Genomic DNA, 18,052 nt, shown 5'->3' on the forward strand with positions numbered 1-18,052 from the left:
CATGCCTAAGCTTATTAAATACTGTTCCAGAGGATCTCTGTCATCTTGAATAATGCATTCTGGATGTATGGTAACCAGGGATATGACTGGGCTCAGAGTTATTTGGCCATGTTTCTCCTTGGAATCCTGAAACCACCACAGTATTTAGGGTTTGTTCCTCCATACACCCTATCCCATCCCATCCTTCCAACTTAAAAAAAAATTTTTTTTTGACACTTCTGTTCCAGGTACTTACCCAGGTGCCAGGGATACAGCCATGAAAATATGGTCTATGCCTTCAAGGGTTCCCAAGTCTTATAGATGAGACTTTATAGTCAAAGTGTGAAGCCGTTGTGGTAAGGGTATGTTTACAGAACTGTGGATCACAAAGGGGTTTACCTAACTCAGTCTGGGAGCAAGTAAGAATCAAGGAAGTCACTCAAGCCATCTTTTTTACTGTCCCTGAATCAAACTCCTAGTATTAAATTCTTTACAAAGTAGTAAAAGGAAATAAAATGTCCAGGCACCCACGCCTAGAGATTAAAATCAAACTCAGGAGGACAAAATATATAGATTCTGAACTTGATCAGGGTAAAATCTGGTCAGCCAAGTACATTCATGATACTAATCACAACCAGGAATTCCAGGGGCATATCCATTCCACCCAAGCATAATGAAAAATGGGACATATAACTCAATCAGAATGTTGTTCTTCCCTGCTCACTCAGCACGCGTACACTTTTTTCATTCAGTTGCACGTACTGAATTTATTTCCACAATGAGGAATCCTTACAAGTTACCTCCCAGTCCAGGCTGGAAAAAAACAGGCATGTAGAATTGACTCTTTCATTCGTTTCCAAATCAGGCCGACAAGCCAGAAGTCACATCGATGATTTTAAATAATATCAAAGTGACTATTCACCCAACCACTCCCAGCTGTCAATCCAGATACCACCAGTTTGAGGCAAATGGCTTAACTTTCTGTATCAAGGGTCATATTTTGTACTAACGATTTAAATGAGTGATAGAGACCCAAATGCAATTTTATCCTCTCAATTTGGGACTTAAAAGACAACTAGCATTAGCCCTACACCTACACAGCCGGGGATTAATGGTCCAGGTTCTTTCCCTGAAGATGGCATGATTGGGCCTGTTTTACAGAACAGTAAATTCTGGCTCAGGGAGGTTGAGTCATTGGCCTGATATCAAAAAGCTGAAGAACACAGAGGTGGGATTCAAACCCAGGTCTGCCTAATGTGGAGGCTACAGCTTGTTGCCTCAGCCTCATGCTCTTTTGTAAAAAATTAATAGATCTGTGGGACCAAAGCTACAGAATGAGGGAGATGTGAGATGAGAGGCGGGTAGTGGGATATTTCTGGGAAGCCACTGTTTGTTAGGGTAAGGAGAGTAATAGCATTTTGGTATGGGAGAGAGTTGTCCCTGGTAGGCCCAGAAGCTGAGGCCCTAGGAGAATGGCACTGTCTTGCAGAAGATAAGAGAGAGAGCTGCCAGGAGACATGTGGTGTAAATTACCTCTCTCCCTAAGATAACTCCAACCCTTCCTACAAAATGCTGTGACAAAAGTTCCTTAAAAATATGCGACGCTTGTTTTGAGTTTTATTGAAACACAACCATGCTCATTCATTTACAGATTGTCTCTATCTGCTTTCCCATGACAATGGAAGAACTTAATAATTGTAACAGAGACCCCATGGCCCTCAAAGCTCAAAATGGTTACTATCTGGCCATTTAAGAGAAAGTTTGCCAACCCTTATTCTAGAAATATTAATTCCTTGAGGCCTGGGGCTCTGTTTCCTTCATCTTTTTATCTCCAGTATGTGATACGGAATAAATGTTACTTGATTAAGTGCGTAAATGCATGCACGAGTGTTAGATAGACATCATTAGATCAATTTAACACAGTGGTTACTGTGAAGATACTGATTAGAAATGCTTTTAACAACTAAAAAGAGTTTTAGTTAATTGTATTTTCTACTTAAGCCAGTTAACAGCAACAACAAACACTTTTATGTTTTAATGCACACTGATTTGGTTTTTTTCTCAAAAGCATGTTATTCTATTCCTCTTCTTTAGTTAAACTTGGGTCTATTGATGTATGATGCTTCAGGCTACACTGCTGAACACTAGTATCTGCCACAAAAATCACAGACACAGCTTTGTAAGTTATTTGAAAATAGAATAATCTTCTAGCAAAATGCTAGAAGTTATTGTTTTTTTGGTACATACACTGAAAATATTACTTCATTTCCCTTTCATTAGCTCTTTACAACATCATTAATAATTTATTAAGCATGATATATTGTATAAAAGGCACTACATTAAGCACTTTACTTGCATTGCCTGATTACTCCTCACAATAATCTTATGAAGTAGATATTGCGACACTCCCATTTTACAGATGATAATATTGAGCCTTGGAGAGATTAAGTAGCTTGACCAATGTCAGATGACAGTTACGTGTCTGTCTGGCTCTGGAGGCACAGCTGTAAGTAATTATTCAACCAACAAATATTAAATATTTATTAAAGTGTTAAATATTTAACAGATACTATAATATAAAGTCTCTGTATACAAAGTAATAGCAATGAAGAGAGAAGAGAATGGGGCCCACTCCCTCACCTAAAGAGCTCACCTGCTTATGCAGGACAGATAAGACCATGAGGCAGTCTGATGAGGACCACAGAAAATAAGGACAGGGAGCTGGGGGAACTCAGAGAAGGGACTTCAGACTCAAGACTCCAGAGGTCAGGAAGGATTTCTGGAGGAAACAAAAATCTAACCTGAAACATCAAAGATGAGTTAGAAACTTGGTGGAAGAATGAGGAGAGTGGAAAGCATTTCACATGAGAAAGCCACACTGACAGTGGCTGGACAGGACAGAGACACGGCCCTTGTGTGAAACTGCAAACTATTCAATATGCCAAAAGCTTCAAGTGAGAAGGAGGAGAACTGCAAGCAATGAGGCCAGCTCATGGGTTCCGCTGTGCCATGGTGGTGAGTCCCCAAATGGTCAGAGAGGAGACATGGTGACCAAGTGTTCCAAGTTCCATGTTATGGAAGTTCACTTGACTACAATGTCCCCTTTCTCAACAAAAGTCATCTTTTAGTTTATGCAAATCAGATAACTTTTGACAGGGGATCTCTCCCCCCCCCCCAATGTCTCCATTGAAAACTAGGCCCCTCGTGTACTCCGTGGTCAATTTACTTCCTTGAAACCCTGATGACTGTATGAAGTCAGCACTCCATAAATGTGCACCAAATGAATGCACTGGATTAGTGCAGCAAAAGCTGTGCACCAACTTTGAGTTAAAATAAATTGTTGACCAGAGGTGGCCAGCTACCAAGATTTAGAGATGGAGGCACATAAGAAAATAGCTGGTACCAGAGCTTCTCTTAGGAACTTCCCTGGTTTGGAAAATGCCTTGGATAGGCTAAGCATGAAAGATGAAGCTCTGAGGGTATGATCTGGAAGGAGACAAGATAACAGAAATAAACTGCTCTGCATAAGAAGGGGAGGAGGGAGAGAAGGAGAGAGTCCTAACAACATAGGAGGAGGCTGGAATATTAAGAATAAAAGGTGGTCACAGAGAAATTCCAAGGGACAAGGGAACTGAACAACTTTTAAGAACAGGAAAAACCAAAATTCAGTTGTAAGCTATTGACATTGGAATAGTATAACCTCTCCATGGGCCAAACTTTCAGGAATGGTCTGTAATACCTGAAGCCTTGTGTCACTCTTTTGAGAAGAGAATGAGTTGGGGCAGTTCAAGGGTAAGAGAGGTTGCACAGAGGATGAACATACAGGATCTACAAGCTCCAATATTTTAGCAGAACAGAGACTAGAAACAAACGGTGACCAACAGTAATGTAACCAACCCTCATTCCAACAAAACAAAATAAACAAAAGAAAACACTTCCAGAGGCTGAGCCCAGGAGTTCAAGGCTGCAGTGAGCTAGTATTACACCACTGCACTTCAGCCTGGGTGACACAGTGAGACTTCATCTCTAAAATTAAAAAATAATAATAATAATAATAATAATAAATAAAATGGAAAACACTTCCAGAAATATTAGGAAGGACACAGGGTCTTCTTCCACCTGTGAGCTAGAGGATCAATTTCACTTGAATCTTAAGGGATCAGAGCAGTGGCAGGCTGGCGAATCCAACAATCGACTCTCTGAAGGGAAAAAAGGTCTGGTTCACAGTGTTTTGCTGATTTCTGTGGTGTAAACACTCTCATCACGGCAGATTTCAAGCCACCAACATGACATCAACAGGCTTGCAAAACTCCCGAAAATTTAAAAATGGGCTCTCATGAGCTGTTACGAGCTGGTTCCAGCCTGTCACTGGCTCAGGGAGTCCACAGCTGGTGTCTAGGTTAAAGGCAGTTTCCACGGAATAAGTCTTTGCTCAGGCTTTGCCAAGAAAAGGTTTTATCCAGAGTTGCGGTAGCTTTTGGAGACTGCAATCTCTATAGGAGGGTAAGGCAGGCACAGGGATAAGGAAGGCATAGAGGTGGCCACCGTCCACCAGGTAACTACCGTGTGACAAAGTACATAGAACTGCAAGGAAGCGCTGAGGTCAGCAAGTGTGATGGAAGAATCTGAGGCCCAGAGAGCATGGTTACTGCTCAAGGTCACTCTTCAAATTAGTAGCAGATCTGGAACAAGAGCTGAGGCTGCCTCCCTCCCTTTCCCCTGTTTCTCAAAGTCTTAACCTGCCAAGAAAGGCATGGCATGAACCTGGCTTGCAACTGGGCAGCAGTGTGCTCTCAGGCAGCTCGGGCTTGGCCGTCACACTTTACTAGCTTAGGATTTCTGCCTCTCTGTGTATGAAGGAGGAGAGCTCTGCCTGGGATTGCTGTGAGCTTAAGAAAGTCCTTCAGCACCTAAGTGGACACATAGGTACTACAGTAATAGGGTATTGGGCAGCTGGGAGGGGGGAGGGGGGCAGGTATATACATACATAATGAGTGAGATGTGCACCATCTGGGGGATGGTCACACTGGAAACTCAGACTTGTGGGGGGAGGGGAGGAAAGGGCATTTATTGAAACCTTAAAATCTGTACCCCCATAATACGCCAAAAAAAAAGTTCTTCAGAGACCCAGCTGATGGGAAGAGAAGACCCAACTGGGGTGGGCATCAAAGAAGAAAAGAACAGACAGGCTTCTAAAAGACAACATCCAAGGATGTGGGGGAAGCAGCAGGCCGATGGGATATTCCGGACTGGGAGGGGATCCCTCACTCCCATGGTTATCGGCAGGAAAGAGGAGGGGCAGAAGAGGGAGGTCCTTTTATGTTCTTCCTACAGCTCCAAACACAAAAATACAAAATGTACCGAGCAACGCCTCCCTTTCATTGAAAATAAGATCAAATTAGGCATCCTAAGTGTTTTTCCAAATGATTTCTGGCCTGGTTATGTTACAAAAACAGGGCAGAGTGATTCAAACCTGCTGTCAATACAGAGTCAAGGAGAGAAAAATGCCAGCTATTCTGCAGCTGTCCGGCCGGAACCCGGGAGGAGCTGCTTTCCTGACAACTCTGATGCACAGAAACAAGCCAAACTGCTGGAGTAGGAGCTAAACCAAATAAACCTGAGGATATCAGTTAAGGAAGAGAGTCTTAAAATAGCAGCCAGGAATGCACGGGTTCCCTTGGACAACTCGGATTACATGCCTCTTGTGCCTGCCTTGAGTAAAACTATGCACTAAAAGTCTCTGTTTGATCTAGTTTCTCTCTGAGTTGCCAATAAATTTTTCGCTGATGGAAATAAGCAAATGCACCACGTGAACAAAATGTATAAAGTGATGATCCTTGGAGGGCTTGGCTGGGTGGGTATAGAGAGAAATAGGGCACACTCTGGGTCCCTAGGACATTTATACCAGGGTTAGAATACACATGCCCACAAGGACATGTTCCCAAGGGTGAGGGTTTCCAGTTAAACTAATGGACAGTTTTCATGACCCTGGGCATTTGCAATGAGCCCTGAAGGACTCACTCATTCATTTAGCGAAATGTCTATTTTATGCCAGGTTATGTGGACATGAAGATCAGCCGTGACCAGTCTCTTGGTATCTACCCCCAAGGGTAGATAAGGGGAGTCAGGTATTCTAAAATATTATATTTAAACAATTTTTTCTGTTGCATTTATTTAACATTTTAGTGACCAACAGCACAGACATTAAAGTCCAAATGTGTTTCAGTGGAATGTAAACATTTGCTCAAAGCTGTGGGTGTCTGAAAGCAGAGACTTTTTTAAGAGATACAGAAACATAAAAGGATCACTTTTCTGCACTTATTCTGTAAGCAAAGAGGCAAAATGTCCTAGAGTCCAGATGTAAGTTCCATTTCCATTTTTTCTATTTCAAAAACATTGGCCCTAGCTCATCTCGCTTTTGACAGTTCACTAATCTGTATTTAATGGGATCAAGTTGAAGAACTACTACCAAACATAGACATCTTGCTTAGAAATTAGAATGTAAGCACCAAAAGACTCAGCCAGGATCTAACCTAGTAGAAATTCCATGATGAAATCCCTGCAATCCATCACTGTTGCCAACAAGCATTGCTGGAGCCGCTGCAGAAATGACCACTTGTGCCCACGAAGGGAGAGGCCTGCCTTATGCTAAGCGAGGCTGAAACTTTTCCTCTTTTGCTGTAAGCCTACCAAGTTAGCAAAGCCCCGTGGGCAGAACTTTGGGAGCCTCTCTGCCCTTGCTGCGGCTCTGCCTCCTGCTATGAAATTGATTTCTGTCCTGACTGCTTGTGTGGCCACTCTAGGTCACCCACTGTCCACGGGCAGTTTGGAACTGACCAGGAGTTTTCAGAGTGAGGTGACAGGGCAGAACACTAATGAGATTCAGGAAAGCGTGGGTCCTAATCCCATTTCAGCCACCATACTCTAAATTCAATAAAGATTTGCTGAACACAACAGGCATGCTCCCTGTCCTTATAGAACTCAGAGTCTAGCGCTGATCTGGTGCGTAGAATTGGGAAGGTCATTTTGTTTACTTCAGCAAGACACCTACACGCACACACACACACACACACACCTGACTTTCCTTTCCTTGATCCTGCCACGCCCCCTCGTCCTCCGCCTAGTCTGTGGAGTGCTGTTTCCTCCGTTTAGAATACTCTTTCCTTCGTCTACACAGTCCACTCACCTTTCAGCCTAGAGACCTCACTTCTTCCAGGATGCCTTCTCGACGCCTCCAAGATTGGACTGGGGGCTCCTTCCAGACGTAAGTATCCTATAGGCACGTATCACAGGGTTTTACAGCTATGTCTATTTCCCTCCCTAGACTATAAGGTCCAGGGAGCCGCGCATGTGCCCTGCTTGGGATCGTGGGTCCTGTGCCCTGTTCCAAGCACAGTGTCTGGCACACGCTGCAATTTCGGGCACTGTATACCCAGTAGAGCTGACCACAGTTCACCTCCAGCTCACAAATATTTGCTGAGTTCCATCCTTGCCCTCAAAGAAATCAAGACAAAAAAATGTGTTGGGGAAACTGAAACTGTGAAAACCAATGAGATGGGGATTAAATATTACCTTATCTACGAGCATGTGGCAGGAGAAGTGACAGTCATCAGTCACACAAATGAATTCAAATTATCATGATCTTTTCATGTGTGGTGTTTGGTTTTTTTTTCCTAACACGTTGATATATGAGAAAATAAACTCCTAAAGCCCCTCTGATTTAGAGTGATCCTATATAGTTCTAGGAAGTCTGTACTCATCCTTTTAGCCCCAATTTTATATGAACTACCCACCCCCCCAGCTACCACCCCCCAGTTCAAATTCTCATCTGAATTTCCATGGCTCTGACTGCCTGACATTTGCTGGTTTTGTTCATAGCTGCAGCTCTAGCAATTTGTACAGCACCTGACACCGAAGTGGGGCTAAGTGATTAATGAATTCAGTCCAAACTCACTTGCGTGATAGCACAATGGTTAAAAGCAAAGTACCAGCTTTGGAATGATACAGATCCTAGTTCAAATCTCAACTCTGGTCCTTGCCAGCTTCATAATGTAGGCGAGTTATTCAACCATTCAGAGCCTCAGTTTCTTTATCTGCAAAATGGAGATGATACTACTGATACCTCCCAGTAGCGAGGTGAGGGATTACATGAGACTATGTGTGCAAAGTACCTAAAACACCTCCAGGCACATGAGAATAACTCAATAACCCAATGGGGCAGGTACCATTACTATTATCTTTGTTATTGCTGTCATAAAGGTCCTTTCGGTTCACAGCCCATGGCCTCACCTACATTAACAGTGGGCCCCAAAGTTATTTATAAAGCAGGCATTTATAACATCTGTTGTTGACATACACGGAAGGCTTTAGGATAGTGGTGGAGAGAAAGAGGAAGACTATGATGGTAACTACTACTTCCTCTAATGTCACTAATTTGCAACCCTTTGGCAGGCCTTTGTTTTCAAAAAGACCATCTGAGAAGCAGGAGAAGAAAAAAGACAAGCTCAAGCCCATTCTCGAAGAAATGTGCTTCCCAGAAGGATTCCACCAGACCCCTTGATCACAAACCACGAAAAACCACGAGATGTTTTACAGCCAGGAATCTCTTCCTACTCCCAACTCCTGCCCTTCCCCGCCTGCCAAAATCTTGCTTGCTGAGGGTACGGAAAAGCTGTTTTTGTGCTTTAGATCAATTGACAACTCAAAGTTACAATCTGTTTTTATCTGGATCAAAGGCAAAAAGATAAATGTCTTAGTCTTTACTTAAAATTCCTAGGCCAGCACCAAGGCTCTCTGAGGTTCCAGAGGGAATGGAAAGATCAGGGCTGTTGGTTACCTACCTCATGCTCAGTTTATTGCCTGGGGTGCTCCCAGAATGGGGCAGCTTCTGGAACTGGGATTCCAGAAAGAAGGGAGGCATTCCCATATCCCATCTGAATGGAATTAAAATTAAATAGACACAATGAAAGGACCAGAAATTCTCTTCTCTACTGTCCTTGAGGCAGTTTCTACTCTTTTTACTGAGGGGAAACAGAGGCCCAAGGAGGGGAGGCACTTAACCACTAACACTTTGGGGTAGAAGAAGAATTGGGGTCAGCACATCTATTGGCATGAACAGGAAGCCATTTTTTAAACCACTTTATTGAGATATAATTCACATACCATAAAATTCATGTATTTAAAGTTTGTGATTCAATGGCTTTTAGTAGACTAACGAAGCTGTACAACCATCACCACAATCTAATTTTAAAACATTTTCATCATACCAAAAAGAAACTCTGTAGCCACCAGCAGTCATTCCACTTTCCCCACCCCCAGCCCTAGCAACCACGAGTCTACTTTCTGTCTCTATAGATTTGCCTACTCTGGACGTTTCATATAGATGGAATCACATAATATTTGGTCTTTTGTGACCAGAACACCATTTTTTAATGACAGACTTTCTGGCTGCTCATTGGATGGTTATCCAGAGCTGTGTTATCAAATACTATAGCCACTAACTCCATGTGGCTATGTACATTAAAATTTAATGCATTAAAAATTTGGTTCCTCATTCACACGAACCACATTTTGAGTACCGAATAGCCACACGTAGCTAGTGGCTACCGTGTGAGACAGCACAGAGTATAGACTCTTTCCATCACTGCGGAAAGCACTGTCAGGCAGTGCTGCAGAGGATACTCACTGATTAAATACAGAAACGTGAAATGCCTGCTCCTCCCGGTGTTAGAGAGGTACCTAAGGCATGTGGAGAGTGAGGATGATGAGGAGGGTAAGAGAGGAGGGAAGGAGTGAGTGATAGGGGCCGAGAAGAGCCCGCTCCCTCCACCCGCCCCAACTTGGTAATACTCCCAGTGCCTGGACAGCTCCCCCCACACCTGCCCCAGAACTCAAAAGCTCTCTGTTGAGTTAAGCTCATCCAAAAGGCAGATATGCCAAAGCCCTTGGAAGGACTTCAAGGAACCCAGCCTCTACCTTAGCCGTTTGATGATTTCTGAAGCTTTTCATGCCAGAAGGTGATCTGAGGGGCTCCTTAACGAGACTGAACAGTTCTGATCAGTTTCCGGCCAGCAGTGGCCATATCGGATGCCGAGACACGAGCACTAATGCTGACCAACACCCCAAGGCCAGAGGCCTGGCACCTTGGCATCCTCCAACAAAAGGGAACACAGAAAGCTCCCCGCCCCCTTCCTTGGGCTGTTTGTTAATTCAGCTACAATGTCTTTCCTCTAATCTGTCCAAAGACTCTGTAGTCAGCAGTTCCCAGGAATGGGGCAGCAGGTTGTTTCGAATTGTGAGTCTGGATGTGTTAAGATGATCACAAGAGCCTAGTCTGAAGGATGATAAAAAACCAAAAGGAAAAATAAAACGACATTCAGAAAAAGATCCTTTGACCTTTACCTACCAGAATCCTTTGTTCCAAAGCACTGGGGAAAAAAAATCACCAATTGTGACTTTTTTTAAAAGTTGTTTTAGAAGAGTATAATTAAATTAGCTAATTTCCTTTTGTTTAAAACTGCCAAAAGAGATATCTTTTCTTCTACTTTAGCCAATTTATAAAGAACAAAATGACAACATAGCAAATGCTTTTCTCAATATGTTTGCTAGTCCCAATCAATACTTTTGGGAGGATTTCAAGAATCAATAGGTGACATTTCTAGGATGCCAGGAGCAAAAGATAACTGGGTGGATATTTGCTAAGCTATGACTAGCGTGCATTTGCTAGAATCTATCCTTTTAGCAAAGGTCACTCTGTGTTTCTTGGCTCCTTGGTTTTCAAAAACATCTTTCACCATGATTTCTCCAACAGAGAAAGGGCTGAGCAAAGAGGTGGTTACGTGGGTGCTTTAGACTTTTTATCTGAGGCAACAGACCAGGAGTGGGGGAACTGGTTCTCTGGGGTTCTCAGTTCAGCAGCTGTGGTTACTTTGTCCTTTGTAGTCATTTCTGACTTTTGTACATCCACAAATTCATTGATTCAATAAATAATATACAAACAATTTAGGGTACTTCTCATGTGTTTCATCTCATGTAATCTATAATAAAGCTATCCTCAGTTCCATTGTAGAGTAGAGGAATTTGAAGTTCAGAGATGTTAAATGATCCATCAAAGTCACACAGCCATCAGGTGGAATTGCTGGGAACAGACCCCAGGTGTCCTGAACCCAGGCATTCAGACCGTCCTCACCGCATGACAACTTTTGCCAGTGATGTGAGAGAGAGAGCAGAGCAGCGTGGGTGTATGAAGGCCAAGGATCCCCAAAGCCAGAGAACAGGCTTCTGTGCAACCAGGCTTGTTCTGCAGGGGGCTCCTTTCACAGATAGTTCCCACCTTCTTGCCTAGGCCAAAGGGGCCTCGTAAAGTAGGTAGTACTTGTTCCCTCACCGACCTGCCTGAGTGTGCCACTCAGAGACACCTTCTGCAGGAATGCGGTGATAGCCAAGGACGCTCTGGCCCCTCTCCCCACTGTGAGCTCTCAGAGTGCCACACCCCCATACTCATAGGAAACTGCGAGTCTGTCTCAGTTTACCTTTTATGAGCTCAGAGTATTCTCATCTTCACGTGGCTTTGCTGAAGACAGACTGTTTACCTTGACAAATGAAATCAATCCGTCAATACATAATTACTGGGTCTGACTTACTTACTGTGGTAGATTGATTCGAGAAACGGCCCTGTCTGTATCACACATGCTTTGCAATGCGACTTTGCAGCTCCTCACTTAATAGGTAGGATCTGTTTCCTGATTTTATGAATCCTGGGCAGGCCACACAACTAGCTTTGGCCAAGAGAACGAAGAAGAGAACCAATGTCCCCTTTCAGAGCTTAGGCCTCCAAGGGCCTTGCACACGACAACCCTCTGTCCTGGAACTCATCCACCACCGTAAGAACAGCCTAGACTGGCCTGCTGGAAGGTGAAAGGACACGTGGAGAAACCTGGGCTGTCTCGGCTGAGGCTATTACAGGTCTGCCATTGTGGTCAACGTCCCAGACGCCCTTGGAGGCATGAGCAAGCCCAGCCCAACCCCTAAGCCTGGTGTGCCTTGGAGGAATCATCATGCCAATTTGTAGGCTTGGGAGAAATAATACACGGCTATTACTTGAAACTATTGATTTTTAGGGGCTGAGGAGATAGGGGTGAGTTAGTCACAACCTGTTTCACCAAACTTACGAAGGTTGGAGGGTCCAGAAAAAGGTTAGCTCCACAAGTTTCGTTATTAAATGTTTCCTAGGCAGTATCAGGTTTGAAGGGGGGGAGGGGAGTAAACACTACTTCTATTAGAGAGTTTGAGACTGAAATGGCTCAGACCTTGGCTAAAAGAGCAAAAGCTTGGAGTCAGGTGACCCGGTTAGAATTCTCATCCTAGCACCCATGTCTTATGTGGAAAAGTCTCCCTTCCTCAGGTACTCACTGGTTTTGACTCGGAGCCAGGGGAATTTAACATGAGGCAAAGTGATCCTGGCCCCCAGAAAGGTTTATTACTCAAGGCCAGAGCCTCATGAGCAACAGGAGAGAATGAGAGCCTCCAGCGCACAGAAATCATTAAAAATAGGGCCCGGTTTCTTCCCTATAAGGTCTAAATAACTGGCTCTTCTGTGGGCTCTGTCCCTGGTTTTCCTTAATGAATACTGCCCCCTGCAGTTTGTACAGGAAATAGGTTTTTTAAAAAAATGTGCATGGGGCTGGGGGCAGTGGCTCATGTCTGTAATCCCAGCACTCTGGGAGGCTGAGGCAGGAGGATCACTTGAGCCCAAGACTTCTAGGCTGCAGTAAGCTATGATCATGCCACTGCTCTCCAACCTCAGTGACAGAGTGAGACTCTGTCTCTGGAAAAATAAATTCTTCATGGATAATTGCCTGAAGACATTCATATCTGGCTCTAGAAGAGGGCAAGGAAAGGAATCCAAGTGTTAAACTGTTGAAACCACCCGTGTATAACTTCTCACTAAGTAGCCCGGATTTCTTCTGCACAGCAGGAAGCCTTGCCTGTGGCCTCTCCGATGGCCTCGGAGCATGAACCTGGCACGCTGGAGAAAATTTATCTCAAGTTAAGGGAGAAATCTTTCCAAGCAAGTAAAAGTCGTCATCACAAATGGCACATAGGCCATATCTGCACAAGATGCGACTCTTTTTCAGCACATAAATGAATCCTAGGCTATAAGTAGCATCATTAATAATAAAGTGCATTTTGGGAATAAATGCATACGTTTAAAGGAATCAATCCAAAGGCAAGGCTTTGGGAAGACTCATAAGCTGTGGGGATACGTGTAACAACTCTCAGGCGAGGAGGCCTCTCCAGAAGCCACAAAAATCACACCAATGCTACTCTTGAATGAAATGATCAAATCCTAGATTTGCAAGGAATCTGAGAGAGAAAATCTATTCCATTCTACCATTAATGTAAGAAAGCTCACTTATAGAATCCTAGCAAGTGATGATCCAGCCTCTGTTTGAATGCCTCTGGGGTGAGGGAACTCACTACTCCCAAAACAGCTTGTTCAACCACGAGAAGATAAATGTGAAAAGTACTTTTTAATATATAGATATGTAGATATAGATGGAGCCAAAGCTTGCCTCCCTGTAATTTTTCAGTTTTTTACTCTGTGGCCAGAGAGAGAAGAAAAACGTAGTCTAGGATATAGATCTTCATTTTACAAGAGAACTGGTTTCTCTCCATAAAACTGTTTTCTAAAACATCCTCTGTTTCTAACCACTATGTGGAAAAATGGGTACACTGAGCAAAGTGAGCCCTACAAACTTTATCTGTGGGTCTCACCCTGATGCAGTTCTACCTAAGGGAATTAAGTTCATTCATAGTACCTAATTATTATCATTAAAATATGATACTATTTGTATTTTGTTTACTATCTGTCCCTTCTACCAGACTGCCAATTCCATGAAGGCAGGAATTGTTATCTGTTTTTTTACTTTTGAATATTCGGTGACTAGCATGATGCTTGACACACCAAAGGCACTCAGTAAATGACCTCAGACATGAATACATGAAGGACTGAGTTGCAAGTACATGCACATGTAATAAAGGGAGAGAATCATTCACTCCATACTGTACAGTCTAGTTTAGACTTATTTGCCTCTTAAAAATGGAACCAAATCTAGCATAACTTGTTTTTTTTTTTTGTTTTTTTTTTGGCAGCAAAAGATCTTTGCCGTCAAAGACCCTTTTCCTTCAGGCTAAACCTGATCCTCACATCCACCCTCAGGCTGCCCGCCCAAGCAGCCTCGTGAAGACTGATTTTAGCTCAGGTCTGCTGTCAGTTCTTTACCACTCAAGAGAAACTTTTTCCACCAGGCCACAGGAACCTGATCACGCCCACATTGTGGGTTTTCTCCAGTTCACATACATTCTCCGAAATTGAGGAAACAAATGGGGAGAGGCCCTGTCTGGAGGAAAACAGACAGTCTGCAAGTCATTATCCTCCCTGAGTGCCCTGAGGATGCCAGGCTAGAATCCCAGGCTCCACTAGGAGATGTGACACACAACCTGGACAGTAGGGGGCAGCAGAGACTGGCTGTCCTAGGTTGTCCTGGAGCCAAATGACATTTTTTTCCCCCCCTTAAGCTTTCCTTTTCTCAAGGTAATTATAGCATTGATTCACCAACTCCACATTTAAGGAAAAGAGCGAATTTTCAGAATTCTCCCATTCTAAAAAGAGTATTAGATGTTGGGAGGCCTTCTTTACCTTTGCTTTTATGAAGAAATTAGGCCGGGCCATTGATTCCCAGCAGCAGTTTATGTCTGTCCATTGCCCACAGAGTTCAGGGAGTCATGCCAATGACAAGAACTGGGGGGCAGCTGCTGCTAAGGCATCAGGCAAAACCTCCCAGGACACTCAGAATGTGAACAGTGTCCACAAGGTCCTGGCACAAACCACTCTGCAGCACGACACCTGCAGGCAGCCCAGGTATCATTCTCACCATGAAAGAGATATACTGTGACCATGAGCTTGGAGGTGAGTATTCTCAATGTGAACCCTGGTCTGACATCCTCATTAGGAGAAGATGGTTCCCTGGCACACGGGCTCTGGGTTGGCCTCCTGGTGAAAGGCACACACTGGCAGAGTCGTGAAGGCATTCATCTGTTAGGTTCACGGAAGCCTGAGGATGCCGTATCCTCAGTACAGAGGGGCAGCCAAGTATGCACTCCCAAGAAACTCCTCATTTAGCTGTTGCAGCTGCGAGCTTTACCGAAAGTTCAGGAGCTTTCCCCTCGTTCTGACCAGCACTCGTGCTCACAATTGCATTGGGACTATGGGCCATGTGTGCTCACGGACAAGCTAACTTCATATCCCCAGATGTATTTATCTTCTTGTGCTGATGAACGCTGTCAAATACCAAACTTGGAGAAAAAAAAAATATTTGAGAGGAACATTTAAAAAAATGACGAAACTACGTCCTGACTACAGAGGACACCTGGATAAAAATGACTTTGAGAGCACGCAGAAACATAAATACTTTCCCCTCGCAATGGTCCTTGAAATTAAATTGAATTCATGTATACGTGACGTGTTCCACATAACAGATGGAAGCAAGAGAGACGCTGAGATTTATCACCTGAACATCAGATGAACATCACCTAGTCATTTTCTATTCCTGAGACAAGACTAATCAAAGAGATAGTCCATCTTCCAAAATGATTTATTTTCTTTCCCCTTCTCTCTGCTCATTCTCTGTTGGTACAAGAAGCCAGGTTTATTATAGTTTAGAGAAAGGATACATGGCAGAACCGTAGGTCACACGTTGGTTTTGAAACACATCCATATTTAGAGAAAAAGCAAACGTGGTAATATCCGTTTTATTCTTCTCTGCTTTAGCGTTAAACATCATTCATTTCACACATTAGTGGGATCTTTGCATCCCCTCCTCAGAAGCCTCTTCTGAATTACACAGTAGATCAAGAAAATGACTCCCAAAGGGGCTGGAGAGACTATAACAGGTACGATTTCTTTCACCTTGATGCTTGACTTTGGTTTAATGTTTGAGGTTAAGGACGAAAGCTAGGATGGAGTATGGGGAGACAGAGCACACCACTCGGGTGCCCCTTTCGGTAGCTTTAATAATTCTCTGGCCAGGATGGCACTGTCGTATGCCTAAAGCACCACCAAGCTCCGCATGTGTCAAGACAAAAGACAGCCAAAAGGTGATTCTCCCTGTAGGGCAAAGGTGAGCCCACTTCACCCTCAGAGCACCTGCTTGCCTTGTATTCCCTCTGCTACTTCATCTAGACCCCAAAGGGACACTCCCTTCTTTATATCTCCAGCTTAATTAGGAGATCAAAACCCTTTCCCTTATCTTCTATTAGCTCTGCTGAAACAAGATAGAAACGAAAATTTAAACATAAAGAAAGAAGAATTTCACTCAAGACTAGTGAGGCAATAGCACAAAACCAAAATAAGATAAAACCACCCATGCAAGTAGGTAAGACTACCCAGCTCAGGTTGCTGGCTCTGGGAATAAATTTAAATATGCATATGGCAAAATGCATATGCACAACTAAGTAACTCCCCATTTAATGAGCTCCTGCTATATACCAAGCATTAATCTGGGTGTCTTATTACACTGTCTCCACTCCCCATAACGATATGCTATAGAGTAGCTGCTGAAAATTGAAGGGCAATTAGAAAGCAGTGCTGTCTTTCAAAGGGAACTGAGAAATCCTCCCAGGGCGATTCTCCAGCTTCAGTGCCACAAGAATCACATGGGTGTAATAGGTAGACTTCTGGGCTCTAATTCAGAAATCTGAATTAGAAGGATTAGGTTCGTAAAGCCTGGAGATTAGTCTTTTTATCAATTACCTTAAGGGATGATGATATAGATGGTCCCTGAATCACACCTTGAGAAACGAGTCTAGAGTTCTGAATTTATTGAGGTCTCACCAGATCATGGGACTGGAACCGTGTGCATCAGAGTGAACAGAGAGTGGCCCACATTGAACCTGTTCTCTCTTGAATCACACCTGGGCGATTTGCATATACCATGTCAGAATGGAAAAATGTTACTACTTAGGCATTATTTTGGAGAGACCTGCCATGTGTTTGGGGAGTTTTCATTTTATTCAATTAGACATTGTCAATTTGTTTAGGACAAAAGGAAACCATGGTGTGAAATGCAAACTATAAAAACGAAACCTGTCTTTATTGCAGGAGCCGTGACCACCACTGCTCATGAAAGGGCACCATTAACAGGTACCAACTGACTTCACAGTATTTCAAAAGGTCAGACCTTAGCAACTGTCTCATGCCATGCAAATGACACACACCTACAATGTCAATAAACTCCAGCCATCAGGAAATGACAATAAGTCATACCCGTCACAGAAACAAACATATACTACAAATAGAGTGGTGATAAGGACAGAAGATTTAAATCGGGTTATGCAAAAAATTAGAAAGAAAGCTTCCCATCTGACACTTTCCCATCATTAGGGCTAGAGCAGCCTGTTGCCACTTCACAGATATGAAATAAACTGAATTTTCAAGAGGTGAGGTGACTTGTTCTTAGAAAAGGATTAACAAAACCTTTTCCTCTACTGCAAGAATGTGACCCTGGAGTAGCCTTCTAACTGTTCCCCTAGAAACCTGATAAAGACAATACCTACTATATTGCTAAGCAACGTTTCTCATGGTAAAGATGACCCTTGACTGTTAGACCACATGTGGGCTGGGAAAAACCATGAATGAAGTAGAACTACTTCTTGGAGACACCACGATTTTGAGCTTCTCTGACTGCTAATGACTACCGATTGGGCCTGCTCCTTGTGAGAACTCCAGAAGTTATACATACAGCTGTTCATACGCCTGCCCTGTTTGAGTCTTATTCTCTCACACCTGAGCTGATACCTGGGAGGGAGGGGTTACCTGGGGTGGGAAGACAGCACCTGTGTGGACTGCTGTATACACTGCTGCAGAGACCACTTCTATGGAAGAGAAACACCTCACACCTCCTATCTACATCCTTCCAAGTACAATGGTGCCAAGTGTGGCCTGTAGTGGCTTTCTGGGCGCAACTTCCTAATTTACTGGGTTTCCCCCACTCTGGTGCCCTGTGCCCTGTGA

The 18,052-nt window shown here is 43.6% G+C and overlaps 1 protein-coding gene across 8 annotated transcripts in view; it reads right to left on the reverse strand.

Moving 5' to 3' along the window:
• The window catches only part of NAV2 (neuron navigator 2), a 378,822-nt gene that overhangs the window by 179,281 nt on the left and 181,489 nt on the right, over nt 1-18,052 (reverse strand). The window contains exon 1 of one of the 8 annotated variants that reach the window (XM_076002102.1): nt 7,166-7,763. The exons of the other annotated variants lie outside the window; for them this stretch is intronic. The gene's annotated coding sequence lies outside the window, so the exon portion shown is untranslated. Of the gene's footprint in view, nt 1-7,165; nt 7,764-18,052 lie in introns of those variants that run through there. 8 annotated transcript variants of the gene reach the window in all.

Source organism: Microcebus murinus, chromosome 4 (genome assembly GCF_040939455.1).
Source record: "Microcebus murinus isolate Inina chromosome 4, M.murinus_Inina_mat1.0, whole genome shotgun sequence".
Lineage (NCBI taxonomy): Eukaryota > Metazoa > Chordata > Mammalia > Primates > Cheirogaleidae > Microcebus > Microcebus murinus.